This window comes from Oreochromis niloticus, linkage group LG12, assembly GCF_001858045.2.
Source record: "Oreochromis niloticus isolate F11D_XX linkage group LG12, O_niloticus_UMD_NMBU, whole genome shotgun sequence".
NCBI lineage: Eukaryota > Metazoa > Chordata > Actinopteri > Cichliformes > Cichlidae > Oreochromis > Oreochromis niloticus.
The window spans coordinates 16,908,789-16,914,818 of record NC_031977.2 but is presented as its reverse complement, the minus strand read 5'-3'; the positions used below and the strand labels follow the sequence as shown (position 1 = coordinate 16,914,818).

The 6,030-nt window shown below is 41.1% G+C and overlaps 1 protein-coding gene across 1 annotated transcript in view; it reads left to right on the top strand.

Annotated features, from left to right (window-relative positions):
- The first annotated feature begins 5,179 nt into the window (after positions 1–5,179).
- Positions 5,180–6,030, top strand: part of sv2ca (synaptic vesicle glycoprotein 2Ca) — a 28,792-nt gene continuing 27,941 nt past the window's right edge. Inside the window, exon 1 of the mRNA XM_003459843.5 lies at positions 5,180–5,574. The gene's annotated coding sequence lies outside the window, so the exon portion shown is untranslated. The remainder of the gene's footprint in view (positions 5,575–6,030) is intronic.

Genomic DNA, 6,030 nt, shown 5'->3' with positions numbered 1-6,030 from the left:
CTTCTCCCACAGCCTGTTCAATCTGTTCCAGGACAATAATCACAATCCATTTGACTTTCTTCCCTCTGGTATTTTAGCTCAGCTACGTTAGACTATCCAGGACCTTGCAAAGGTAGACAGAAAAGAAATGAGAAAATAATGTTTTGAGCTTTTGCATGTTTACCTTGTTACCAAGCCTTTCCTTGCTCAACTTTTATTTTTTTCCCCCAGAGAATTTAAATTTAAAAGATTGCAGAAATGTATGGCATTACAGCCCCTTTCTTTTGTCCAGCATGCATCATTTCATCTGTTGCATCTGATGGTGGAACGGTGGATTACAAACTTGGTGTAAAATTGTTTCTGCCCTTGATCGATTTTCAGTCAGACGTACTTACAGACAGCCATAACTCCTGAAGACAACAACTAATGTTCTATCATCAATCGTAATGTTATCAACCAATTTTTCTCTTATATGAGACAATAATGACCTCTCACTGAAGACAATGTTACCAGAACTCATCTTAGAGTTATTCATCGCTGCCTGCTGTTTTCAAATTAGTTTTCATTACATGTTGATGGACCAGGACTTCCCCCTTGGGGCACTCTAATCCATCACATCTCTCTATCAATGACATCCGTGTCTTTTTGTTTTGCTCTCTAGGTAGCAAATTCACCGGCACTTCTAAACACATACCAGCACACAGATGAGACACAACAAGGCAGCAGATTTTCTTATATCACATTCGAAACGTATCCCTGCAGTATGACTAAAGCTGAATCTAGTATAAAGTGGTCAGCAGTATGAATGTAGATGAGCAGTGTAGGTGGACGGAAAAAGATGGAGGCTAAATCAGTTAACCAGGGCTTCTATCTCCACAAGACATAAGCAATTACCATCAGTGTCCACATCTGTTATAATCTGGATGAAGATAAGCAGCAGACAGTTGTTCCAGTGTAATTTATCAAGGAAAGCTGATGCAGCAGGTACAACATCCATATATCAGACTTATATATAGGACAATATAACTGGCTCATCTTGCTTGGCAAATAAAAAGTTGCTGGTTCAATTCTACAAATTCCCATTGAGCCTGAGTTAGGAAGAACATCTAGTGTAAAATTCAACTTACAGAGTGACCCCTTGTGGCAAGGGAGCAGCTGGAAGTAGCTTTTTGATGCTGTCCTCTCATAGATTTAGCTGAGTAAATTTTTTTAACAGAACTAATGAGTACGTAATTTCACAGTAGTGTCATCCCATAGTTTTTCAAACCGTCTCAGCATCTCGGTCTGCAGCACATGTAGCAGAGCAGCATTACAGCTGAGGAGGTGGAGTCAGCCTGTGTGTCCTTGTTAAGTAGTCACTAAACAATGACCCTGTTGTTTTACCTTCCCTTCTTTGTGTGACTTCTCTCCAGGTAGTCCAGCTTCCTCCCACAGTCCAAGAACATGCTTGCTAATTGGTGGTTCTAAATTGACTCTAGCTATGAACATGAGTATGAATGCGTTTCTGCCTCCTTGTGTTAGTCCTGTGATGGATAGACCTGTCTAAGTCACCCGGCTCTTACCCAGTAACAGCTGGGATAGGCTCCAGCCCCCCTCATGTTCCTGAATTGGGCAAGCAGAAAATGAATGGATGGATGAAGTTCATAACTTAGTGTTGGGTGTTTTTACCAAAAATTTGTCAATATCAGTGTGGCCAGTCAAGAACCCATTGCTTAGTCAAGCTAGGTATGGCAATGACCATGTTTTTGGGGCGGCCTCCTGTTTCAATTGGTAGTCATTGTTAATGCAGATTATTTATGAAACCTAATAAAATGTCAGCGTTTGACACACTCATTTCAGCAAATGTAAGCCCTCTATTGTTGTCCACACACACTGTTTACCTTCCTGCAACGAAAGCCTGATCAAACGTGATTGGTCAGTGGAAATCAGACTACAAGCAGAGTGGTACAAAAATCCCTTACCTTGCCTATAGACTCTGCATACAGGCCAGGCAAAGGCAAGACAAAGTCCAACACTGGCACTATTCTAATAACCACCACGAATAGTAGGCTGTATTTACATGTAGCATGGTATTGCATTAAATTCACATCTATTGTTTGTACATGTAAGTGTCCAAAGCTAAGGGAAAACCTCCTCTTTATCATGCTTTCTGTAATAAAAGATACTGCAATCCATGAGGATCTGCATGTGTGTGTGTGTGTGTGTGTGTGTGTGTGTGTGTGTGTGTGTGTGTGTGTGTGTGTGTGTGTGTTTGTGTGTGCCATTCTACTGTCCCGTACATTAAGCTAAGTGCTCCTCAGCTCTACAGCAGTGGTAAATGGAGTCTTATGGCTCGGGGCTTGGAGGGGGCTTCTCAAGTCCAAATCAAAAGCAGAGAGTGTCCCAAACCCCAGGTCACTGCTTCCGTGAATCATCAAGTTCAGAGGAAAAGGATAGAGGCTTTTCTTTTTATTTGTGTGTCTGAGCGTGTGTGTATGTGTTTCCCTTCACGTTTTTGTGTTGTGCATGTTTCAGTGCACAGTGTGTGGATCATTTAAAATCTTACTCTCTGTCATTTGTCCTGAACATGATGCATAGCCAGCGTTACAAGCATGTCATGGTGCACAACTAGCCTGCCCTATTCACTGCACGTCCTTCCTATTAACACGATGATTTTTTTAAAAAAGTTTTTGAATAATGAAAGTAAAGAATTAGATGCACTGGATATAACACATCAAAGAGCTTGCTTGTACATATTTTCTGCAGTGGACAGTGTTCTGGTGTCTCACTGGTTTTGCTGGTATAATTTGCAGCTGTAAACGATGTGAATACTGAAAAGCTGAATGTCCCTGTGCTTGCATCACTCTGTATTTTCCTTCTTTCCCCCCTTCCCTCACTTTCTCCAGGAGTCACTTGCGGGTAGTATCTGACATAGCAGCGCACTGTCAGTTGCTGTATCATGCTTAATCTAAAGAGCCTGGGTATCTCTTAACAGCCTGTGATCGGTTATGTAATTATTATAACGGGACTGCACACCCTTTGTGTGGTGTTCATCAATACTATTAGTCCCTCTGTGGTCTTTAGTGAGATGGAAGAAATTAGCATTTCTCTTGCTTAAACTGCATTGGGAATTCAAAGGCTTTACTTACTGCTCAGGTTACTTTACACTGTCAAATTAAGCTTAGCAGCTTGTAAATGAAGTAAAAACCAGCTATGGGATGCTGAAATGAAAAAAATGTGAAACCTGATTTTTAAGCAAAATTGTGTAAAGCAGTTAAGAGTGTATTTAGATATGGGATCGATATTAAAGTGTGAAACCCTTTTCCCATTTGTGTTGTCTTTTCCAGAGTAACCTGTTAATGAAGCATTAGTTTGACAGAGACTGTAACAGAACAAGAGAGGCAATCAGAAATTTTGCCCTGCACTAGTATGAGTATCTCTGGCTCCCGGTGCATGGCTGCAGGTGATCAGATTTCAGTGTTGTATCATGTGTCCGCTGAGTTCATTATGCTGGAGTTGTGCCTCTGCACTCCTTTAAGGAACTTCAGTCTTACAGGAAAACACAGTACTCCTGGCAACTGAAAATTTGTTGCAAATAACATGGGATTTATCTGCTGTGCTCTTATTGGTGATTATCAGGAAAGCATGAAGATTTGGTAAGGTACCCTTAAGGAATCCACACCCACAGGGGAATCACTTTGATCAGATCCCCTGACCCCATCATTGTTGTCCTATTAGTGATCCAAGTGAAGACTGGTCAAGAGCTGAAAATCATTTTTACACAATACAGCTTTTGTGACAGCACTTCTTTTTATTTTAATGCACTTTATTTTGTAAGGTAAAGTTCATGGTTTGAAGTTCATTTATGATTCTCTCCCTTGCCTGATTAAATCCACTGGGAAATCAAATTGGGTAAGATAATATAGTGAGAGTTGATGCCAGTAAGACAACAGTGTGTTAGTGCAATAAAAAGGGTTGAATAAAAAAAATGTATTGGTGATGTGGACTGTGTGCGTATTTGTGTGTCTGTTTGGCTTCATTCTCAGTGCCATTTGTTTGTTGATCTGGCAAATATACATATAAACTACTTCACTAAAATTCATGAAACCTGGTGGAGAGGTGGGGTATTGGACAAGCATTAAGTTAATTATGGTTCAGATCTGTTAAAACTGACAGACAAGCCTCTAGCAGGGGTCTCCAGTACTCCGGCTGTATGTGTGAGATGCTGAATTGCCTCCCAACAAGAATAACCAGTACGTTCCCAACATTTGTAGAACTTCAGATTATTATATTGTTAATCTATGTTATTATTTAGTGGGCGCTGATTGTTTTCCCTCATAATATCACAAACATCAACTTGACAGTTTAAAAACAAATATGAATATATCATTTCTGACAAGTGTAGGGACGTGGAGGAGTGTTAATCTCAGGGTGTGCAGTTAAGTGTAGTAATGTGGACTGTTGTTTTGGTTTGTGAATTGCCTCTACTGGATGCAGACTATTGTATGTTTATGTATGCATATGAGTACTGATAACTATCAAACAGCATAAAAAGTGTAGGATTGAACACCCCCCCGATACTTCGTGTTTACAATGCACTTTTTTGCAGTCAATCATAATTTTGCACTACTTGTACTGACTATATAAACTACAGATTTTCTTCCACAGCTTCCGCATGCCCTGAAAGCGACAGGCTATAAAAGTACTTCAGCAACGATGTTTGCTAATAACTTTCAGAGCGATGTCAGTGGCTCACAGAACGACTGTGCATGCAACATATCGAGCATTTTCTGAGAAGTTATCTGAGGTAAACTGGGCGCGGAGGAGTTGGTCGGTCAGCACCACGGACAGAGGCGAGATTTCGTTAAAATGCGTTGTGCGGCTTCAGGATCCACTCTGCATAACCAAGGTGAGCTCCCAGACAGCTCCACTTTTAAGAAAATGGTTACGGTTGACTCTAAGAACAGACGGAGGGGAGCTGAGTTGCAAGAATCTCTGCTGTTCACAGAATTTAGATGTCGGGATATTTTTGCAACTTGTCTTTCGAAAGAAGTGGAAAACTTTTCCCTTAAACATATCTTTTCGGCTCAAATGGGCAGGCGTCAACTCCCACAAGTCCTACAGTCTGTGTCTTGTAACTATCCCCCAAGACTGAGCAAGTAGTTCCCATACACACGAACATACTGGGCTGTCCTACAGTGAATGTGCGCAAACCTTTCTCATCTGTTTAGCATTCATGCGCTGCAGTGCTGCGCGTCAGTCACCTAACTGGATTGTTCCATCAGACGGAATTACCCGCATCACTCAATGAAATACAATTATTGATTACACCGGCCCTCCCTCTCCCCAGCCACCACCTCTGTTTTTCGCTCTCTCCTTTCCCTGAAGTGCTGCAGCGAGAGAGGACCGCATCGAAAAAGAAAGAGAGAGAGAGAGAGAGAGGGAAAAAAAGAAAAACTGTCGTGCGCCGGCAGTTTCCTCTGATCCTATTCTACAGTAAAAAGCCCACAAGATTTTTTTTCCCTTCTTCTTTTTTTCTTTTTCCTGAGAGCAAAAGCAGAGTCCGGTGCAATGGCTCACAATCAGCTCGGTCCAATTTTCTCGCCATAAATGACGGTAAGTAATGACTTTTTTTTCCCACCCTGAAAACATGCTGAGTGTAAGACTTCCGAGTTAAGCAATTCTCTTCTCGCCTTTTGTATCTAATATGAGGACACACACACACACACACATACACATACACACACATACACATACACACACACACACACACACACAGAGACACGTGCGACTATCAATTTATTAGCACATTTTCAGTGATATTTCTGACTAAAATGAAAGCTGCGACTCAGGGACAGGTTATTTTGTATTCACCACTTAATGATTGAATGGTTAAAAGTTGGGATTATTTCCCTGACTTCACATTTGCCTCATATAAGAGTAAAGACAAATTATCTTGAAGTAGGCTGCGGGCATAATTAACTAATGGGATGTAGTGGGGATTCGTCCCCGGTTTCAGTGTCTTAGATTGTGAGATTTAGTCAAATCTATGTCAGATATGCTCGAATAAAG